This window comes from Xiphias gladius, chromosome 2 (genome assembly GCF_016859285.1).
Source record: "Xiphias gladius isolate SHS-SW01 ecotype Sanya breed wild chromosome 2, ASM1685928v1, whole genome shotgun sequence".
Classification (NCBI taxonomy): Eukaryota; Metazoa; Chordata; class Actinopteri; order Istiophoriformes; family Xiphiidae; genus Xiphias; species Xiphias gladius.
The window spans coordinates 15,321,883-15,346,930 of NC_053401.1; the positions used below are offsets into that span (position 1 = coordinate 15,321,883).

The following is a 25,048-nucleotide window of genomic DNA, read 5'->3' on the forward strand; positions in this document are numbered from 1 at the left end:
ACACTCATAAGGCTTGTAGACAATTGTTGCCATACGTTTGCCTTACCTCAGAGTTCACTCAATTTACAACCATGGTTGGTTCAGTTTAGCTTGTTCAGATAGACTGTCCCAAGATTTTAGCCAGACTGTGCCACTGTGACAATGTCCCCTTTAAAATATAAAATGTCCCATCACTTGCAGCATCCAGTGGTCCTTCATAAAAATCAAGGGCAGAATCAAAGCTGTAAGCAGGCTTATCATTTTTAGCATTTCTAGATTTTATAGGATGCATCATCGTTTATTACATGAGTTAGCCAAACTACAAAATAAACTGTTGGCTGTTACCTAGTAAATGTGTATTGCAAATCAGCTCTGTCTTGGTACTTAACCAAAGGTATGGGAAAACCTCACTCTGTACCATTTAAATTTTTAAAACATTAGTGAGGATTACATCTTTTTCGTGGTCAAAAGACAAAGTGATGAGCCTGTTGGTTAATAAACAATTTTGCGTAAGCCGACTGCACAAAACACAATCCAGCCTTGTACTTACTGACAGGTAAAGGTATCGGATAGTAAATAACAGAGCCTCTCAGTTGTACTGTTAAGAAAAGCATTTTAATCAATTCAGTCAGGATGTTTTCGACATTCAGAGATGTGCTGCAGCTGCCAAAATATAACAATAACAAACATTAGCTCACTAGCTAGAGGCGAGACTGAGAACTGTCAAAAGGATCAATACTGATGATATCTTATATCTTCAGCTTTTATTTACCAGATGTTTGTCATTATTACCGTGAGTAGATAATTACATACCATTTACTACAATATATAATTCTACTTTTGAATGTAATCATTCAAATAATATAAAAGCAATTTTAAGTATTAGATTAATTTAGTTTTGTCACTGAATGTGAGCTGCAGTTAATTTGTTTAGTTTTCCAGACACAGATGAATTATGAAGTTGACTTCAAATAAAATACTGATTTAAATATTTGTCAGTGGCACAGTAGAGTCACCCTATGTTTGATCCATCTAATTACTTTATAGAAAATAAATACAGAGAAAGCAAAGGAGCTTAAAACATGCAGAGGAAGAAAAGTTTGAAACTGTAAATGTAATATATGTGTATTGACTTGAGGAACTAAGATTAATATGTTGTCCTGACACACGGTACAAGACATCATTTAGTATGCAACAAACCAAGCCATTACAAGCTGTAACTTGCAAGTTTCCAGAACTGAATGAAAGACAGGCTCAATAGGTATTAGACAGAGAAAGACCTTTAAGTCAACAAAGTACAAATATCTACTCATGAAATAGAAGCAATGAATGTAATATTACAGCCAGTGAGAAGTACGTAAAATAAGCTATTTTCCAATAAATATCAAATGATGGATCAATATAACATCTTTAAAATTTTTTATATATTTTCAAGGAATATTAGCACTTTCCCATAAAAAAGGTTCAAGGAAATTAAAATAATTCTTTTTGTGAATGTATACAGTCAAAAAATCCTAAAAAGTGTGGTTTTCAACTCCGAAGTTACAGTATATTTTGCAAAATCTGTGGCACTCAATTTTATTATGTAGGACCAAATAACTTCTAGATGTGGTAGAACTATACTACACAGAATCAAAACTTGGTTGAGTGAAAACCAAAAAGAAAGTGAAAACTAGTAGAGAAATTCATTTTTGAAAATTAAAGATTCTTCAGGTAAAAAAAAATATTTATTTTATAATTTTTTCTACTGTAAAACATTCAGAATACATGTTGCAAATTATCCTTGGGGTTTCTTGGATGTTCAGTTCAATTTTCAACTCAATTCAGAGAAAAATAAGCGATTGGTGAGGCTTAGAATACACACACAAAGAATGACAAAAATTGTTACATTTTTCTACTAGGGCCAAACTTCAAAAATTAATAACTAAAAAGATATTTGGAGTAGAGGTATAGGATTATGCAAGGTCCCATGAAATTAATAGAAGTTTTCACATGAATTTTTTCAAGAAAATCCAAGACATGAACTGGGAGGTCCTAGGTAAATTGGTATTAAATTACCCCTTGAAAAGTACTACTAGGCCCATTTTAACACCTCCAAGACAATCCTGGCTCAAATACTGCTGTCTTGATATAGTACAATGTCTGATGTCATGACAAATGAAGAGATTGTCTTCCTTTTTTAAATCTACTTCTGTATTAAAGTTGTCAGTCTTAGATCCCATGGAGTTTCCTACACTGTTTTTGTTAATTCTGATTCTAAAGAAGAGAGTTTCCTGGCATGTCTTGCATAGTCCCTGTTGTATTTTGTATAGTATTTATAGAGAGAAAAGTGTCATCCTGGAACATTTGTGGAAGGGAGATTTGAATTTGATTTCCCTTCTTCCTCTTCCTCATATTCCTCTCTCTTCTCTCTTTAATCTCATTATAAATAAAATGCAGAAGTTCAAATGCAGTTTTCAACTAATACCACCACTTTAGGGATGCATACTCTTCTGACATGTTTTTTACAATTTCAAAAATACAAATTGTTGTTAATGTACCTCACAAGACACATGAAATGCCTCTGCACTAATCCCCCTCCTTCACATAAACAATCACAAAAACACACACCCTGCTCTACTTATACGCTCCATGTCAGATTTACAGATACGTGCTTGCTGGCTGCCCACTAGCCCCATTGAGGCCAGCTAAGAATGCTGATTGGCTGGATGCTGATTGTGTAGTCATGGAAACTGACTTGAATCCTGTGTGTGACCTCATGAAGGCCACATGAAAGCTGGGGTAAAGAGAGAGGGAAAGTGCCCATGTGTGCATTAGAGAGATAGAGCATGAGCAAGAGACTGACAGTGTCACTCAACCCAGTTCAATGTGTGCTTGTTTGCCTTAGTTTAAAACAAGTGTGTGGTATGAAAATAGCAGCTGACCTACAAGTATCCCTGGAGAGGTTGCTCTGCTGCGTAGTGGATACCCATCAGAGTGACAGCTAACCCTGGTATAGAAAGACAAAGAGATTTAGCTGGATTTCAAACTCAGAGAAACAGCCAGGTTGACAGTAACATTGTTATACACACACACACACACACACACACACACACACACACACACACACACACACACACACACACACACACACACACACACACACACACACACACACACAGATAAAACTCCACTAGAGAGATATTACAGTGGAGAAAGAAAATATGAAAAAAAGAAGTGTGGAGCAGGCAGGATCATCAGAGAGACTGAGAAAGAGTGGAAAGCAAAGCAGAGAGCAGAGAAAAAACAAGAGAAAAATCAGTAACTATAAGAGGAGAAAAGACATAAAATACGGAGACAGGAACTCCTAAAAATGAGAAAGGGAACAAAGAATAAAAACAACTGAGACGTGACAAAGGTAGGAGAAGAAAAAGTGTAAAGAGGAAGATATAGCAATAAAACCACATATGTGTAGGACAGTATCTCAAAACTTTGAATTGAATACAATGTATAAATAATTGTTCTTTCTTGTAATATCTTTTGCGTGAAATGTGCAGAGCAGCAAGAATATTGTCTCCAGGGATTCTGTTTAACACCAACTTTTTTTTTATTAGGAAGCTGTTAAAACACGTCCTTGTCCTCTGTATTTGGAAATTGCACTGGTTTATGTTGGTTTGTTTTCTTGTTGTGCTTCTTTTCATTTTTTAGTTCATTGTAAAGGAGAACAAAAGGACCTACAAAATTTGCTTTGTAGAAAACTGAAGCTCTATTTGTCCATTAAAACGTGACTACACAGAGCAAGTGCTACACTGTGTTTTTTTTCTGTTTCTGTTGGCATCAACTTGTCTCCAGCTGGGTTTCCAATAACTTGAAGGAGTAGTTCCAGATTCACGGAAATATATTTATTCACTTTCTTGCCGAGAATTAGATGAGAAGATTAATACCAGTCTCATTTCTGTGTGATAAATTTGAAACTATAGCTGCCAGCTGTTAGCGTAGCTGACGTAGCATAGCTTAGCCACTACAGTCCAGTCCTGACCAATGTGATCTAGCCCAGTTTGTCCTATTTCATGCCAGTCTGGTCCACTCAGTCCCAATACAACCCTCTCAAGTTCTATTTAATTCTATTCATAATGAGCCAGTCTTGCTTGAGATGTAATGGAGAAAGCCAAGCTATTAGTTATTATTATATAAATATCCAATTTAATATTAAGTGGTACAGTCTCTAATGTATTGACTGTATAGTGTTAGTGGATTTGGTGTCAGTGGTTCACCTGCAGAGGGAATAAGATGCTTACAACTCCTTTACACTTGCACTCACCTCTGCACATTTATTGATGGAAAAATATGCTGACTGATTTACTTATATGCACAAATTCATCCTCACACACACTCAAGGGCACACTCAGTACAGACACTCTGAAAATGGACACTGCTAATGAAGCCGAAGACAAAGACAGTGCACTGCCTGTGTGAAAAGCAAACTGTGGGTAAACATCCAGATCAGTGGATCTCCTCTTGGCAGCCCTCAGCTGCCTTTCTACCACGTCCAGTTCCAAAACCCCCACCCTCCTCTCCTTTTTCCAGCCCAATAACTCCCTCTTAAACATCAGCCATTAGATACACAGACTCACACTCACACTTACACTCACACGGACACTCACACGGACACAGACGCAGACGCAGACGCAGACGCAGACACAGACACACACAAACACACAGAGTTCAATTTATTACTCTTTAAAAAAGTCAACATTTTCAATGGCTAAGCACCCTGCGCTATTGATAATTTTATGCATAAACAAGCTAAAAATTTGTGCCACATAAATATGTATTAGCAATTAATAATGGGGATGTGTGTGAGTGGACGCCAGGTGCATGCCGAGTGGGGCTGGCTGGTGGTGGAGCTGCTGAGCTAGACTGGTTGCTTTATGGTGTTAGCTTGTCTCCCTCTTTTCTATTTTGTCTGCACAATGGCATAGGCACACACCAGCAGAAAACACACACACAACCTGACATAAGCTCACATACACATGCATACAGTACATCCAAATATTCTATTTACACAGTTTAGAAGACACACACAAGCATACAATTACAAATGAACACATACACAATACACACATACAGTAAATTATATTAAACCTTAAGTTTGTATAGTTAATATTAACTTCAACACATTTGCATGTGAACACACATGTTCACAAACGGACAGACATATACACTAAGACAGGGCAGCATTTGTGTATAGGGGCAGGCCTAAGGGAGTGATGTTACAGGAGGCTTAATATCCTCTCACTCTTGGATTACATTTCACAAACCACTGAGAGCAAAGGAGAACCAAACACGGGCTTTGGCTGTCTCGGGCAGTTGTATTGTAACTATTTCCAGATATATAAACAGAAATTAGCAGTGGGTCAAGCACAGAAGTTCACTGATTGATTTTTGAATCTTTGTCCAGGTATTAACACTGAGCAGCTTACTTTACATACAGATGGCAATGATTCAGTTGTTGCACAGTTGAACAATTATACTGAAGCAAAAGATGTACTATAATTGTATCCACTGACATTTATCAGTAAGTGAAAAACATAAAAAGTAATACCTGCAACTTATAATAACAACATGACGGTTCCCTGTCTAACTTCCCTCATATTTTTAATTACTGTGTCATACTGAAGAGATGTACAATGAAAAGTTAATTTTTCTATAATTCCAAACTGAAATGTAATTAAGAAAAGATTGCCAAACTTCTTTCATATTGAAACAGTTATTTTTTTAATGCATCATCTCTTGTTGTGGAGTATTAATTCATCCATCCAGCCACATTTTGATGTTGGCACAGTAGATTTCCTCGAAAATATGTGAGTATTAATTGTTTTGATATGATGAGGGAATGAGAAAGAAGGAATTCGTGTAGGTTCACCATTGATTCAGATTAGGAGGATGATTGCTAAAGGATCTGGTTCTAGATAAGTATAAGTGATTTTGGAAAGCAATTTGAAAAATGCCATGGCTTAAAGGGGTGAAGTTTTAGAACACATGGTAAAAACATGAATATATGTGGAAAGAAATTTAAATGTAGCTCAGTTTATACGATGGTTAAGCATTTCTCAAGATGAGAGAAGTACTTAGGTGATGCAGAAACCTTATATTGGCCTTAGTATTGATTGAATAAATCTGTCAGCCACACAATGGTAAGTCAGTCCAAGTCAATAGGAACTGGACTTTAGCAGGTAGTTAATTGCATTCATTCCAGTGACAACTGTAAACCTGACAAATACATTTGACCTCAGTTAAGTTTTTAGGACAGCAAAAAAAAAAAAAAATGAGGGATATTTGAAAAATATTGTGCACGAGTTGCAGCGGATGTGTTTGTGTGTCTATGTATGTGTATGTGTGTGTTCCGTCTGGCATGGGGAGAGCAGGCTGGCTCCCCTGTAGAGCACACTCACTCTGCTTGGCTAAACACAATCACACATCCTCACATGAGAGATGGAGACAGAGGGAGCCTAAAAGGATGGATATATATATATGCACTTGCAGGACAAAAGGCAGTCCCATCTGTTCCATTGTCACCGGATCTTTAATACCGATCAGATAAACAACACATTTGGATTTAATGGCCAAGCTCACGTTATAAACCCCAACATCAGACCCTTTTCTACTACTCTTCATGTTTGCATATGTTTGTGTGTGTTTTTGTGTGTGTTCTCCTGTTACTATCAATCTGGAAAAGCAGTGCACATTTACCAGTCTGTATCCTGTGTATGTAATTTTCACCACTACCACCATTTAATTCTTCTGGCTATGTTGGTCCTTTTTTTGTGCATTTGCTGTTGTTATATATACACCTCTCTCTCTCACTCTCTCTCCCTCTCTGTGTGTGTTTGTGTGTGTAGTGGTTGTATAACCTGCTCCAATTCTCAGAGGTGCAGGGCAGAGCTGACACACTGGATCTGTGGTGGGTGTGGGAGGATTAACAGCCCATTGGCCTAATCAGAGGAGGAAATCAGACCATTCTCTATCATGACAACAATCAGTCGGGGGAGAAACACACATCTGCCTACTAAGCTCAGCTCTAATGCCATAATAGTGATGAAACATCTGGTCATTTGGGCCTCAATGCAATCAAAAAGAGGGATTGGGACAGTTGCAAATGGCAAACCTATAGTCATTACCTGTTTCAGGCAACAGAGAGGTAGAAAGATTGATATGCACATCACGCAAGTTTACAGGCCACTCTGCTTCAGTAACAATACGCTCATATTGTGAGAAACATGTCGAAGGGAGAAAAAATTTGATGTCGATCATTTGAAGCATCTTTCTGAAATTTTATTTTGAAAGACAGACACAAATGGACACAGACAGCAGCTTTGACTTCATAATGTTAGTGTTCTGTACATAATCTTCTGATTATATACTGTATGTACAGTAGCTCATGGATGCAGGTCCTTTTTGGCACAGTGTTCATGGTCAAATTGGTCCTACAGGATGATACTTTAATTTAATAATGATGACTTTAAAAAACTACAGTGCAGACTAAAAGTTTAGAGTGATGGATCTCCTTCTTCAAGTCTAAGAATAGTAATCTAAGACAAAATATGATAATTGATTTGATTTTTAGTCATTTATCAGGCAAGAATGCCAAACATGACCGGGTTTTAGTCTCAAAAATGACAACTGCTGCTTTTCCCCTCTCTTTTTTTTTTTACATCATAGCAAATTTAATACATTTCAAAAACATTTAGTTTAAAGACATCGTCTTAGGCTCTATAAACTTGTAAATACTGTAAACTGGTTGTTACAATTTTCGACAGAAGGGCTGGTATTGTTTTCACCAGATTTTGTCACCACGATAGCGTCAGAACTTTGGTACTGACAGTACTTAGGTATGTAGGGTGTTTTCTGAGCAACGGCGCCGGAAGTAGTGGGTTTAGAAGCAGTGAGGGGGCCATTAGCCCCACACATTACATCCCTGACCCACATTTGTTTTAAGTAACGGACCACTGTATCCCAGTTTCAACCATTTCCGTCCCCTCTAAGACATTAGGTAAAACTACAGACCATCTTGCGATGGGATCACACCAGCCACAATGCCTGTCGATAATGTATTAATGACTACTGAGTACTCATGGGCTCGGAACCTCAACATGTTGACGGGCATAGCAGCCGGTGTGATCCCATCCCAAGATGGTCTGTAGTTTCTACCTGCTTATGCTAAAATGAGCATCAATTAATTGTTACATTTCATATCTAAAAGTTGACTTTTAACCCCTTAAACCCATACATAAATACATACATACACACCACACTCCCACTATCCATGGATGAGACTGTTCGTGCACGCAATACAGAACAAACCCCAACATCATTGTCTTTACAGGTGGATTTCAAGTGATGATCCACAGGTAGGGAAAGCTTTAAAAAGATCTTCAATTTTAGTTCTTTATTAATTTTATATATGGTGTGAATAGCAGTGCTTAGGTCATTATGTGTTAGTTCTGAGTGGAAAAAGGTCATTATTTTTCATTGTTGTCACTTTTTTCTTGGTATGGAGGATTGAATGATATCTGCTTTTGCTCACACTATCCTCAGAACATCACTAGTTTGATTATTAATCACTACCTTTGTTGTGCGATCTCCAATGCCCACTTGCTTGGATTTTACATTATAATGTGTCAAATAAAGAAGAAACTAATCATAACATTAGCCAGATAGGGCTTCTCTCTACTTAAAAAAGATTCAGCTACTACAAAAGTTCCCTCCAGTTTTGTTTCCATTGCCTTGCCCCCTTAAACCAAAAGTGTAACCAACCACTGCTTCCACATTCCACACTGTCTGAAGCTGCAGACCAGTGCGCCAAATTACCTGACTTACTACACACTCACAGAAACAAACACACAGACACGTTTAGTCTTAGCGAACAATGACCCCAGTGGATACCCCCACAGAGTTTCTGAATTAATGCGTGCACGTTTGTGTGAAGCCACTGTGTTTGCATGTATGGATATGAGTGTTTTCTGTCTGGCTGTGTGTATGTGGTTGTTGAGACACAGAGTCCAGTCAAACACTGCGGTGGAATAAAAGAACCATTGTTCACCAAGGTGGTCCCTGTAGGACCTCCAATCCTACCCCTCCACAACCTCACACACAAACACAGACATGCAGACAGAGACATATACATGCATCTACAGTACACTTACACATTCAAACATACACAAAGTTTGTAGGCTGCCAAACACACATAATACACACTCCTCTCTGCCTAATCATAGCTTTTTGTTAGAGGGTGGCAGTTGCACAGTAGTAAATATTTGGGTGTGGGATGTAAACGCTGGTCTCACTCACTCACTCACTCACTCACTCAAACACACACACACACACACACACACACACACACACACACACACATACACACACACACACACACACACACACAAGTCATGGCAGTCCGTGTAATATAGACATAGCTACTTCCTTCCTGTGGGGTGACAATGTTTAGTCTCCCCACACCGCTATCTGATTTGTTCATTTGATCTCATCCACTCAGTAACTACTTTAAAGCAAGGCTAGGTAATGATTGAAAGAAGAAATAACACATTCTTCCTCTTTTAAATAAACAGTTGAATTCATAAGTAATTAAATGCACTCTGGTTCAGTTAACTGAATTGTTCTGGTATACACTAACTAGCAACTCACGGTGGCTACTGTTAGAAGATTTTAGGTTAATATTGATAAGTAGATTGGATATTTTTTAGAGACAGTTCACTAACTTTATGATTCTTCTCTCGTGCTTCAGATTTTTTGCTTTTCATTATCCCATAATTGTTACTTATGGCTGTTCAGCAAAGATTATAAAGTCTTGCTTTAATATTAAATGACCAATAAATAAAAGGAGGGATAATGAAATATTTTTCTGTATTGCAACTTAAGAAAGTTCAGTTTAATTAATATTCAATTTGAATTAATATCTCAAGTAATTGCTCTTTGGGCACTTTAAATCAGCTTCAGATGTTACTCAGCAGAACTGTGGACTGGCACCATCTTTCTCCTAATACAAGAGTACTACCACCAACCACCACCTACATAGTGTATTTAACTTTCTGCCTGATGAAACCCTCCTGAAAACCTCTTGATGTCCAGAACAAACAAAAGCTTGCAACCAATTCAGTACAACTGCACACTTGACAGATGACTCACGTCTAACTGAGGCCCTTGCCTCAGGAGAGGAAAAAATAGATCACATGGTTAACAGAGTTACTAGTTAAAAGCTGAATGCATTTTTTTCTTCTTTCTTCAAGATATGGGGAGAAGAAAAAATATCTTTCTTGATCCCACAGCAGAATTTATATCGAGTCAAAAATGTATGAAAGCCATTGTACAAAAATAGTTCCTGTATAAATGTCACATACTCTATATCTATTCAAACAGTTAATACAATCAGGAGATAAATTAAGGGTAATTGATTAAAGGAAACTCAAGAGTCATGTGACACAAGCGTGGTAATCATTTAACCTAAAAATGGCTGGTACACTTCAACCATATTTAATGTTTACTCTTTTGTGTGCATATGGTTCAGTTTAATGTTTTGAGTTTTTTTTTTTGTTTTTTTTTTTCATAGAATCAATACTGGACGTCCTAATGCAAAAATGTTGCATAGCAAAAAGTTCTCTAAGCCCTCAAATGTATGAAAGGGTAATTTAATGTAAACGTGATATTGAGTGGATTCAATGGTTCAATCCAATGGTAAAAAGTGGTAATTTATGAGACCAGTGTAAAAGCAGTAGTTAAAAACACTAAAAATCACACTACCCACACCGTCACTCTATCACCAATCTCTTCTCTGCTGTCCAAAAATAAAAGATGTTAAGAATGAGAACCCTCTTTCAGAAGAAAAGGGAAGCAAAAAGTGACATGTCACAAAGGAAAGCCTTCAAAAGGGGAGGAAGGAATTGAAGAAAAGACATTAAAATGTGATTTTTGCTAAAGTTATGCTTCTGAAAAATGACACAGAATGTCACAGAAACAAAGTCACATTAACACCAGTGGTCTTATGATGCTTTCTTTAAACACACACAGCCCCTAGAGCATGACAACTGCAATTTTTTGCAGTACACTAGGAGGGACATGGCATTTGAAAGGGAAAAACCTTTCCCTATCAACACACAATTTAAATTTTCTTACAAACTGCAACCAGTGACATACAGTGCACAATGTAAACTGCAGTGACATAGGAATGTGGTGAATGCCTGTGTAATGTTTTCATTTGTGTACATGAGTTATATTAAAACCTCAAAAATTTGCATTATGTGCAAAAAGTGACTTAAAATTAACTTGTCTGCATAAAGTTGAGAAGGTACACAAACACACACAAGCACATATTATTTCAAAGCAATATGTATGGTAACAGTAAAATAAAAGCTTGACATGTCCTTTTAACAGTTATAATGTGGAGTAATCAATTTGCCACTAGAGTCACTACTCCTGCTCCAGTCTCTCTTTGATATACATAAACCAGACAGTCACCATAGAGGAGGTCAATTATTGGAAGCACTTTGTACTCGCTAGACTTTACTGTTTGTATTTGAGTTTGCGTTTGACAGCTGTGGGCTCACACACACACACACACACACACACACAAACACACACACACACACACACACACACACACACACACACACACACCCTTACTTCAGGGTTCAGTGAGAGATCTATGCACTAAGAGAGTATGAACTATAGATTTGTGGAGGCTGGGATCCATTGCAGATTTGCCCTTTTGACCCAGTCACTGAGAGCTGTATATTATTTTGTACAAAAACTTCTATAGTTTCTGCTTAAAGCAAAGGTAAAGTGGAAGGGGACAGAAAGGGAGAAAACAGGAGAATAAAAGAGAAGAAGTCCAGAATTACCATGGCAGTTCTTCAAATTTACCCTTGTACAACACTTTGGTTCAGGACAAGGTACCTCACACACTAATGACCAGATTTACATAAAATTTGCTATGGGTAATCATTCTCCCCTGAGGATAAATCCTAATGTGTTTGTTGACATTCCCTGTAGCACCACCATCAGGCTAAAAATTTCCACAAACACTCAAGAAATGTTTGTAAATTGCCATTAAATACATGCTCTAAAAGGATGACCCTCTTCCTTTTTGCACAGTCCTTAAACTTGTAGCATCATACTTAAGTCAAACTGTTCAAAGAGTATTTAAAAATTGATTTCCATTCAGTTTCCTGTGGATACCCAGGGCTCCGGGAAGGCACAGCCTTAAGATTTTAATGACCCCTTGATTTTGTATCTAGTGCCACCAGACCAAAATTACAGCAATAGTTATTGCTAGTGTTCACTACACAGACACATTTACAGTATTTTTTAACATATAATATTCAATCTGAACCTACTATTGTAAATAATTTTTAGCAGTAAAGCTCCACTTATTGGTGACTGAAAGCACCATTTTAAGCACAGCCGTTACAGACAGTACATTACTTTGTGCATTGTTAAAAGCTTATTAAAAGACCATAAAAACGGCAGAAATGACCCTGAAATGATCACTCTTTCACAAATATTTGGCTGCTGAGCTATTAACCTTACAAACAGTGCTTATATAGGTCTGTACTGTGAACATAATATGTTGAACAAGCAAAAGATTGATCGTACCACTGAAATGAAGTCCAGTATTTGAGTACAATTTTGAGTTACTTGTACTTTACTCAAGTATTTCAATTTTATTATGCCTTATAGTTCTACTCCACACAGCTATAGCTACCAGTACTAGTTTAAAAATTTTACAAACAAAACGTGATCAATTTATAAAAACACGATTCAATGTTAATGATTAAATCATCCGAATAAAGTGGCAAAAATTAGCTCCAACTCCTCCGTCTGTTACATTAAAATACTGTGTATGTGTTAATGCATCACTAACAATTGTCTTACAATATGATATTTATGCTGTAACACTCTCAAACAGATTATTCAGCAGTTTTATCTTTAATACTTAAAGTATAATATGCTGATAAAACTGTGCTTTTGCTACTTTTACTTAAGCATCAAATACGGGTACTTCTTCTACCACTGTACTGATGCACACATTGAAGTGGATTTGCACAGTGATGCAATGGCTTAGCAAAGAAATGGAGGAAAAATCTGTGTAGTCGGTGGCTAGAAATCTTTGAACTGAATTGAACTGAACTGAACTGCTATGTTCTGCCCTTGTACAAAAAACAAGGGTCTCAGTTGTACCTGGTGTCTCATGTTCGCACTCCTTTCCTCTTGTCCAGTGGAAAAAAGAAAAAAAAGTTAAAAAAAAAAACAACTTTATTTTTTTCTTGAAAAAGCCAATGTAATCAATATATTATTTTATATTTGTTTGACTTCTTATAAGAAATGAATCTATACATCTAGCAACCGCACAGAACAGGTTTGAAATGGGAAGATAAACATCAAGAAAGCAAGAAGCAGGGATGTGCTGTGTTGTGCACACTGCTCCTAACACTTACCTGTTGCACGTTCTCCATTTGGCAATGACAACACACATGGATACACACACACTTTTTCCACACAGAGCTGTGACAGGGAGAAAGAGAGGAGGAGGAAGGTTGATAAAAAACACTTAAGGCTGTCTTGGATTTGACAGGGTGAGTAAAACACACCAAGCATAGATCCCTCCTCATGTCCACACAAAACACACACACTAACTGATGTCTCTATTCATTTAGACTGTCACACTCACACACCCCCAAGAGATCTCACTTCCTCGGTCAGCCAGCTAAATTACAGCTCTCCTTCTTCCTTTCTCTCTGTCTCTCTCACCTCTGTCTGAGAGACAGACGACAAAGACACATGTTTGGCATGTTGTCTCTCTCTCGCTATGTATCCAGCTCTAACACAAAACCAGTGTCTGAAGAAGTCTGAGCGGACATACATACCAGATACGATGCTTAATGTCTTAATGTGATTAAAAGTTCGAAGTGAACCGACAACATTAGGAAGAGAAATATCATTTGGAAGGGGTTGTGTGGGTCAATGTCCTGTTCTGCCCTCTGAAGACAGACAAGGACTGCATTATGGTTCTGCTGGCTCACACTAAGACAGCTCAGCTGGTTCAACTGTTGAACTTATCAATGCGGACAATCAGACCAGAACCCACCTGACTGTCAGTGAAGTAAATTAGCTTTCTATGCCAAATACAATGAAGCCATTTCATTGTGTAATTTGGAAGCGAACATTAAGGAAACACAGAGAAATTATCAGTGCAAACTTGTAGTAGCAGACAATAAGATGCAAGCAAAATTTTTATGTCTGTCAAAATGCCATCATGTCAACAATGAGTTACTATTTAAAAAGATTAAGAGTCCACAGCTATGCTAGCAACTCTGTGAGGCTGTGCTTATAAACAGCACTGCTTTGAGCTAAATGCTAACCTCAGCATGCTAACATACTCACAATGACAATTCTAACATGCAGATGTTAAACAGGTGCAATATTTACCATGTTCTCATCTTATCCTTTCATCTATTGTGCTAGCATGCTAACCAAAGCATTCACAAAATATTTAATTGGATGAATGAAAACACTGACCTGCTGATGGCGCTAGAGGAAAAGTCAGGGAATCACGTAAGTCAGTGGGAGCCATCCTCTGGGAACCAAGAATATCTGTACCAAATTTCATGTTAATCTATCAAATAGTAGTTGAGATATTTCAGGCTTGACCAAAGAGGCAAACAACCAACGAGCAAACAATCCAACACTGCCATCCATAGAGCAATGATGGCAGTGTGGCTAGAGGATGCTTTAAATTTACCTAGCCTAATCTATGTAACAGTGATCTGCCATTAACTTTTGTTTTTATTTCTGCTCATCAATTACAGGCAGGAGCTGTTTGTAAGAAACAAACTTCTTAATTTAAACAATCAGAGCATAAGAGTGAATGTAATCTGTGTTTCTCAATCATCAATCTGACGTTTGTCTGAATATATAGACATGTTTAACTTTAAACAATACTGCTGTCTACACCAGTCATGTTGCATGTGTATATATTGTTTCATGCACTCTGATGTAGAAAAAATAACAAATGAAGTGAATAAAGTCAAACCAGATCTGACCAAAGGCAAAGATAATTAAGAAAAAAAAAAAAAAGCATGCGCTAACTGGACCTGTTGTGCCCTATCAGAGTCAGGCTGAAAATCAAAGCTCTGGGACAAACTAAGCTACACTAGATCAACCTAGTTAAGATTAAATGCAACAAACTGATTCAAATGTAAAAGAATGTCTAACAGTTTAACATGACTATCATTCCTAAAGGGAAGAGACCAATTTTGTGATCTGTCACTTAATGGGAGATTTCCCCCCAAAAAAGCTACTGAATTTTTAAAGGGTAGAAATATTTCAACTGCACATATATTTCTTTTGACTCTCTCTCTCACAAACATATACACACAAACAGCATATAAACACACATGTACATGACATCCAGATGTGGAACAAGAGCCTTAATTCTATCTCAGCATGGTAGCAAATGCTATTTAAAGGAGATTAATTCCACAAGAGGATTATTCTCCACATTAGAGTTAATAGGAAGTAGGGTGGGGGATGGTGGACAACACTTGATCTCACAAACATCTAGCTAATCCCAGGTGTAACACATGTTGGTGTTCAAAAGACAACTGTGCATGCTTTACCTATGATATTTATACCTTTGTCTTCTTTGTGAGTTACATTTGTGTGTTTTCCAGCTCTATTTTAAGTTTGTGTTTGCTGTGGGTGTATGGATGCGGATACATTCCTGTAGGCCAAAAAAGCAGCTTTGACCCCTGGCTTCTTCATCATAGTGATGGCATTGATGTCAGTTTTGCTACCGTTTATCGTTAACTCACAAATCCAGTTCATGAAAGAACTTACATTTGCTGTTCTAAACACGCAGTGTCATGCAGGAAACTCCTCTGTTGTGCAGGAAGTCACGTGATTTACATTTCTGGTAGAAGCCCAGCAATTTGTTTACAGTTAAAAGAACAAGAGCTGTGTGTTTAGCATGAACAGCAGTAGATTACAGAGCTGCAGAGAGAGTGAAAAGAGCACAAGTTACAGAAAGTTCATCAGAATTACAAAAATGTAACTTAACAGCATAAAGTCTGCAACACATACTCTCACTGTAAAGGCCCAATAGCTTTTTTGCAAGTTACTATACCATACTATTGTATTATACTTGTTTTGTACCTTATGTTTACACACTCTGTCTAAACAGTGTCTCCTTTGCTTTTTTTTTTTTTACATTTTTATGGAAAACTATATGAACCGTGGCAGTATGATTCTCACCAATTCATCAGTCTCATCATATGCTACCTCCTGATTGTATGCTTCTCTTATAATTATAAAATTTTGATGCGCCAACATGCGTTCTATTGCCTTTGAAATGTATGTCCTTTTTGTAACAATGTATGAACATTTTTTTTTAACACTTTTAAGTTTCAGCAATGTAATTAGTTAATTAGATCAAAGGTATTCTAAAAATATGGTCACATAATCATTTGGTTTATCAGAATATAATGAAAAATGGCCACTACATTTTCCTAAAGACAAAGGTGACATCGTCATTGGCCTGTTTTGTCCGACTGAATAAAACCAAAAAATATTCAATTTACTGTCACATAAGACAATTAGCAAATCTTCACAACTGAGAAACTGAATCAAGAGAATGTTTAGTATTATTGCTTGAAAAATTACAATAATGGTTATTCAATTGTCAAAATAACTGCCGATTAATTTTGTCTGTCAATTTATCGATTTATTAGTTAATTGATTCCAGCACTTTTCATGTAGAGCAGGTCTAGACCGTACTCTTTATCGTTATATTCACAGAGATCCATGAGCAAGCACTTGGCGACAGCGGCAAGGAAAAACTCCCTTTTACCAGGTAGAAACCTTGACTAGAACCCAGCTCATGGTGGGCGCTGTCTGCGCCGGGTTGAGAAAGAAAGAAAGAAAGAAAGAAAGAAAGAAAGAGCGAGAGGGAATAAATATGTTTTTCTTTTAATCAGCTAATGGAACAAAGGGTCAATAAAAAACAATTTGCGGGTTATAGACCTCCGAAATGTGAAGACACACACATACACCGTCACACCTTCAGGTTGTTTGAATGTGTTTGGATACTTGAATCTACATAGATCACAAGATTATTCAGGCTTTAAGATACAGACATACACCAAAACATGATGACTCATGTTTAGTGTGTACGAACACAACGCACACTCATGCTTTAACGTCTCTCTATGTCTCTCTCTCTCAAACACAAACACATACGCACAAATTTTCTGCAGCCCACTTAACATGAATGGCCTCTTTCTTCATCAGCTCATCCCTGAGACTAAAACACACACACACACACACACACACACACACACACACACACACACACGTACATTAACACCCGTGCTTGCAGTTACACACGAAAACAAAGAGAAATAAATAAGACTTCTCATCACTTGATCTGCATTGTCTGCCCAGGCAGAAGTAATCAAATCAAGGAGCTGTCTCTCTCTCTTCATTCTAGCTCTGTTTTTTTTTTCTCTCTTTGTATCTGCCTTTATCTCTCTCTCTTTCTTTTGCTATCTCTCTTTCTAATGAGAAGCTGGCTCGCATTCTGTATAGTTTTTTCCCCACTCTAAAGAGGGTCAGGCAGCTTGGGTTAACCTTCATAAACCTTCAGTCCTTTTACACCCAGTTGAAACTACTGTGGAATTTGATCATTTAAAAACAACTCTGATGGAGAAGAATCACAATAGAAAAGAAGCATCACAGTGAAGATCCAAATGGTTTCCACATCAGCACCCTCCTTGGCAACCCCTTTGTTTTTCCTTTGGCTGTACTGAAGAGGAGAAAAACCTTCACCCTTCAGTCACTCAACCATCTGTGAAAAGCTATAACCTTTTTGCCCCAATAATCTCAAAAAAGACACGTTGCAACATCATGTTAATGCGACACAGTTGGAGGCCTCTTTTCCAGCATGATTTTATCTTGTTTAATGTACACATGTGCAACAATGGCGTATGTATAAAAAATGTACATTAGGTGCCAGTGTTATAGCATTTTAACTGTTAGATTGTATGAGGGGGGATCGGTAAGTTCGTGGCCTCAGAGTCAGTTTTAGAAAACCTAGCACATTTTTTTTCACCATAGTCTCCTCCTTCATTTACACACTTAGTCCAGCAGTCATGGAGCATATGGATCCTCTCAAGATCATGTCATGGATCTTGTCAGGGATCTCCTGTGTGGTTACAGTGACCGGCCTTCCAGGAATGGGGTCATCTTCCAGGCTCTCTCTGCCATGTTTGAATTCAGCAGCTCACTTCTTCACCATGCAGTGTTGCTAACATGTCCTCATGTACTTCCTTGGGTGAAAATCCCTTGAGACCGAGGTAGCGGGTGATTGCACAAAGCCCGATGTTGTTAATTTTCTCAGACAGTGCTGATTTGCAGTTTCCAATTAACCGAAACAGAAATACCACAAATCTTGTTACCTTCAAACTTTCTGCATAATCACTCAGAGAGTAAATCTGCACTTGCATATAACGAAAGATGTATAACTCAGGTCCTTCTACCTTAGGCCAAAAATTTATCAATCACCCCTCGTATGTGTTATAATAGTCTGTTAGAACTAGAGGTGAAATGATGAGATAATTACTATCACAACTATTTTGAAAACAGATTAATCATTTAAGTAATTTACCCAGTAAATATGTTGAACTTTATTGGGTTCGAGCTTGTCAAATGTGATGGATTTGGTGCTTATCTCGGTTATATACAATTATAAATTGAATATCTTTAGATTTCCATCTGTTGGTTGGATGAAGACATCCCCTTTAGCTCTGATGGGCATGTTTCACTACTTTCTGATATTTTACAGACAAATATCTGCAGATTAATTGATAATTAAAATATTGATCAGTTGTGGCCCTACTTTGAACAGATGTAGTCAGAAAACAACTTATATTTGAATGCCTCTAACATTAATATCTCCATCAGCATGTGTCTGAGTAATGCTTTTCTGTTGTTGCTGTTCGCTTGTTTCCTACAGCCACAGTTAAGTGTATCCAGTAGTTACAGAAGACCAACAAAAGAGGAACAAAGGTGTCACACTTTTTGCCTTAAAAAGCACAGAAATAACAATTTTACCACATCCACTGTTTCAAAGGGTGGTGGTTAGTACCTGGATGAACATTTGTTAGCTCAAAAAGCCACCCCTTACAAACATACAAGGATAAAGGCACAAGGAAAAAGCCTTTGCTGTAATGTAAAAATAATTTTACAAAATGACATACGACTGCAAAAAAAAAAAAAAAAAAAACACACCTTCACGTAAACACAAGGTGGCAAGACGTTTTGATGGACCGACTGCCACTCCTCCCCCTGCTTGCACAGAATTTGCAGCATCACCTAATCATTGTCATTACAGCTGTGTGAAAAATTGTTTCCAAACAGGCAATCAAAGCCTGTCTTGATAATTAGCAAAGGGGAAGACATCTTTGTGAGCAAACGGCTCCTCTCCCTCCTCCCATTGCCACCAATCTGAGAACACAAAATCAGATCCGTCTCCTATCAGAACACAAAAAAAAACTGCACTTGTTTTGGCATGTGTCTTATTCTTGGTATGTGTATGTGTGTGCATGCGTGCACCAGTTGTACTTATTGTGCTGCCGAGACAGCTTGACTGAAAACACACCGCCAAAAAACACTTGAAGCAGAAAAAAGGGGAAAAAAAACAGGCATACACAACAACCTGTCAAGAGCAAATTGCCTCTAATTTTTCTGTCACCTGCCAGCCGTTTAACAAGACGAGAGCGCTTTGCTCTTACACTTCTCCTTTAAGCCACGAGAGAGAGATGGAGGGAGGAAGAGGAGGGGAGATGAAGAGGAAAAATACGAGGGTGGGAAAGAGACAGACAGGGACATCAGATATGTCTTTTTCCTCTTTTTCCTTTCTCAAATCATTCGACTCACTTAACCTTTCCTTTCTCCCCAGGTTGTGATCTTTCTCTCTCTCTCTTTATTGCCCTCTCTTTCCTACCTCAGACAGTGGAAGAACAAAGAACACATATTTGTAAATGTCAGGGGAGGCAGGGTAATAAGCACTTAGCCATTGGCCCTGTCTCTCTCAGACCAAACCTCGAGCTCTCTGCCTCTAGCTCTCTCTCGAGGCAGGATGGTGTTTATAGTAAAGGTCCTGTTCACTTTAATATGGCACATTACGCTGATGCTGCTGTCAGCTCACATAAGAGCACATGGTGTGTGTGTGTGTGTGTGTGTGTGTGTGTGTGTGTGTGTGTGTGTGTGTGTGTGTGTGTGTGTGTGTGTGTGTGTGTGTCCCAGCATGTCTACCTCTGTGTATGCTGGCTTGTACATTCATTTGTGTGCATGTATGTGTACATTTATAGCAAATGTGCGTGCGTGCGTGCGTGCGTGCGTGCGTTCGTGTGTTCGCTGTCAGCTTGCCTCCTCTTGCTCCTCCAGAGGAGCTGAGGATCGGTGAAGACAGACGGATAGATGAAATATTTGACTGTCATGTGTTTAAAAGGACAACAGATGCTTTGTTCTGCTAATTAGCACTTAGCACAGACAACATCTATAGTACAGTAGTTGGATGTTTATCCAAACTCAGCTGGGGTTTCAAGTCGCCCCACTTGACTTGCCAAGTCCAATCCTGCTTACTCTCCACCAAACCTGGTGTTAGAAGCAAGAATCAAGCATTACCAGAGGTGGTACAGAAAGAGCTCCAGCCAAAGATCAGTACAACACAAACAACTGCAAATATAAACCAAAGTCAGTCATAACGAAGAATTGAGGTAAGTATCATTGATGTGTTTTCAAACTTTTTATAGTGAAAGTTAAAGATGCTGATGTTATTTAAGTAGTCAGTTGGTCTTTCCTACAATCTGTCCTACACTTGGGTCCTTAGTAATATATCTTGATCATTTCTGGCAAGACTGCCTTCAAATTTTGATATGGATCTGCATTTACTCCAAATAATGATTGCTAGTGAGTCTGAAGACCACCCCTGACCTTTCATCTTGTACCTCCCTCAGGTCAAAATCTCTCAGTCACCAACACCATAATCAGTGACAAAGTCAAAAACTAAATGTTTCTTTAAATTTGTTTCGTCCGCTGTGTCTGCCTTTGCTTCGTGGCATCCCCATTTATGTCATCTCTCTATTATCAGCTATCGAATAAAGGCATAAAATGTCCCCAAAAGGGAATTGACAATTTATAGCCAATGATTATAAAGTTAGATTTGGCAGAAAAGCTCTGCTCTACAAGGGAAGTCTCAAAGAATCCAAGCAGCAACATGGATTTAGCTAGAAAAACAAGCCACCCTTAATAAACACATACATTAACATTAAATCTTAATTAATTCAACAATATTAAAAGCTGAGTGCATAAGGAGAAGCTATGCTGTACACCTTCATGGATATGATTGGACATAGCTATTCAGCTGTTAGCCCAACAGCTGGTAAAAAACCCAAGTGTAGGTGAAGCATGACTGAAGCAAGTGATGCACATAAGATAATGCAAGCTCGACTTCAGTAATCTGCCAGAACTAAGACTATGCTCCATATATAGCCCATATATGGCCCAGAGGGTACAATACTAATGACCTTGGCTATCTAACCTTTCCTGTACCAAAATTCCTGCAGATCCGGTGAAGAAAGCATAATGCATGATCAAATTACTTCAAAAGGTAAAAGTTGTTGGCAGCAGCAGCCCCATATTTATACAAAAAATAACACAGGTTTACAAGTATGGGCAGAGGAAGAATGAGAAACTCACTTTGTTCACTGCTCCAGGACATCGGCTTATAGTCCAAGTTTGAAGCTTGGCAATATCGAACATGTGTGGAAACCTTTGTAATTTGGCTTCAACAGAACTCTTTAGATTTATAGAGTGACCTCAGTTCTTTATGTTTTATTCATTCAAAAGTAGGTTCATGCTGAATCCTCAACCTCCTGACTTTTCACAAATCCATCACTCTTGAGAAAATGACTTCCTAAATCTTACTAAAAGCCAGCTTAATTCCTTAATCACCAAAGGAGTGCAGCTAAAGCAGCATGGCAATACCAATGCTGTAAACCTAAAATGATTACATAAGGAAGAATGCAAGGGGAAAAAACCAAAGCTAAGAACAAGCAAGAGATGTAGGAGGGATGTTCTTACTAGTCCTCTGGAACGGTGTTACGTTTGAGGTACTGTAGTTGTGGAAAGACTGCAATCCATTAGCCCAGTACAGCTCAGGCCAGTCCAGTCCAGTAGTTTTGTCCTTATATAGGGCAGGATAGTTGACGGTCATATAACACCAGAGGCAGACTCAGCCTCAGCAAAACATAAGTTAAGACAGAGACAATCGGCGGCAGTCTGAGAAATCACAAGGCTAAGACTATCTACTCTGATTCTGTCACACAAAACAAAAAGAGTACAAACAAGGGACAATGTCACCCTGTACACATTATGGGTCATTATTACAAACACACTTTCATATTGTTTTTTTAGTGCCTTTTCCAGTAGCCAAGACGTACTCTATCACAGTCCCAGTGTGTGTGTGTGTGTGTGTGTGTGTGTGTGTGTGTGTGTGTGTGTGTGTGTGTGAGAGACAGGTTGCTGTAGTGCCATGCCCCCTCCTGTTCCTCTTCTGCCCAGATATGCATGTCTCCTCTCCTCTCCTCTGACACTTAATCAATGCACTGGAAGTAGCCTTTCACAAACAATCTAATTATATGGAAATGAAGGGAAACTGGGAGCTCTATGCTAAGTGCGCTAACACACGTGCACACCCACGTATACTTGCAAAAAGGTAAGAGCTCAGACAGAGTGCCAGAGGGAGATGGAGAGCTGTAGGAAAGTAAAGAGAGTGAAGGTTGAGAGCAAATGGGGTCTGCGTTAAGTGCTACTCATATCAACAATAAGGCTATAACTGCAGTAGATAAAGAGACTGTGCAGCTACAGTACCTCACACACACACACACACACACACACACACACACACACACACACACACACTCACACACTGCTACATCTTAAACATAACCCTGCATATCATATGTATTGCCTTGTTATTGGTCCCTATCATGCTTTGTTTCTCTCCATTCATCAGGCATGTACATAGAGTTTTAATCTATGTGTATGAGAGTGTGTGTGTGTGTGTGTGTGTGTGTGTGTGTGTGTGTGTGTGTGTGTGTGTGTGTGTGTGTGTGTGTGTGTGTGTGTTTGTAGTGGTGTATGTGATGCTACGAGGTAGAGTAGGGTAATAAATCAGGCTTGTGCAGCCTTTAAAGCTAGGATACTGCCCAGGCATTTATCTAGGGAATCATTGGTGAATGCCTACTCATACTGCACTGTCACAACTACCTCTTCTCACTGTTGGCTTTGGGAGTCACCATATGACGATAAATAGTGTAACATTGGAGAGAAGTCAAGTCACAGTTCGGCAAAATTTGGTAGTTACTTTTGCTTCCTTATTAGCCGAGATGAAAACTTTGTTAAACATGCTTTATGTTCTTTTCAAGCTTGTGGAGTCCATTTTTGGATTCAGCACATGGTTGACTCACAGAGCTGCAGTTATTTCAATTAAATTTTAAATTAAAGCTCCTAGGTGTACAATTTTTAAGTTAAAGTTTTGTTATGCTAATCATCAATTTTTGCTATTGTTAAATTATTGTTATTGTTACTTATGTAGAAAGAAATTAGACAATTTTGAGGAAATCTGGTGTAGTTTGTGTTGCTTTCAGCGCATTAATTCTCATTGTCCTTCACTGCTGTCTGCCGTAAGGTCTCTGTTTTGATGTTACTGCTGCCATTTGCCAAAGTTAGAAATTTTTTAATTGGTAGTGAAAGGCATCAATTTTTCTCTGTATACTTTTATGTGTTTGTAATATACATGAAAGTACACATAAACCCAGGGGCTGTCAAATTAGGTTTCTCGGTCTTCAGGACTTCAGCAGATTGCTGTTATGATGATGATAATGATGTTTATCAAATCAAGTTTATTATATCAAATAATTTATGTCCTTTGATGAATCAGGTCTGAATTGAGAGAGCAAAAATTAACAGCCAAAGAAAATCTTTTTTGACTGACCTCCAGTGCTTTAACTTCACACCATGCTTCAGTGATGTAGAAGTGTACCCCAGGGTGTGTCAGTGATGTAACTCTTGTTGTGGTTATAGGTGCAACACAGCCCAGCAGATGTTGTGTTTGATCAGATTTAAATTTTAAGCTTAAAGGAGTTAGTGTGTCTGAAAACGGTCATTTTAGCCTAGAGTTAAATTAATATTTGGGATCAAGAGCAATTTAAGTCACCCATCATAGATAGCCAATACTGTATCCATGCTAAATAACGAAGGTCCACCATCATATTTGCCAGTTAGCAGTTGTGATTATAACCTGCAGCGTAGTCTGCTTCACAGTGAACATTCTGAATGTGAGCTATATTAACTGATAGATTAATGAACTCCATGCTTGAAGTCATATTGTAATATTAAGTCCTAATCCATTAAAATAGTTTTACCAAAAGGTCTCTTAATCACTACTATACTGTATCTGTGTAATTTCAGTATCTGCACAGGTGTGTGTGCATGTCAGACTACTTTATGTGAAAGAAAGCAGGACAGAAGATCATGATTGAGTCAAGCAACTTGACAGCTGTCAGTTGAACCCGTTGCAGCTGAGCCACACATACAATACGCACAGACATAGAAACACACGTCAATTAGGAGCCATGTTGAGCTGAGCAGTAGTGAGCTGATTGGATCACATGTTTATACCCTGCAGCCACTGTCAGCAATAGACCAACAATACAGCAGACATCACCTGACATACAGACAAAGAAAAAGACAAACACACACACACACACACACAGATGCCCACACAAACATACAGTATATGCAGCATATAGGCAGGAGTGTGAGAGCATCTGGCAAAATAAACTAAGCATATATAATCACTGGTGCAGAGCCTATAAACACACACACACACACATATTAATAATAATATTGTAGAATTTGGTACAACACATCCCCCTTCTGCCAATAAAAAGCTCCT

At 38.2% G+C, this 25,048-nt stretch overlaps 1 protein-coding gene across 1 annotated transcript in view; it reads left to right on the plus strand.

Moving 5' to 3' along the window:
- Positions 1 to 25,048, plus strand: part of LOC120803939 (inositol 1,4,5-triphosphate receptor associated 2-like) — a 101,891-nt gene that overhangs the window by 2,838 nt on the left and 74,005 nt on the right. The gene's annotated exons all lie outside the window — the stretch shown is intronic.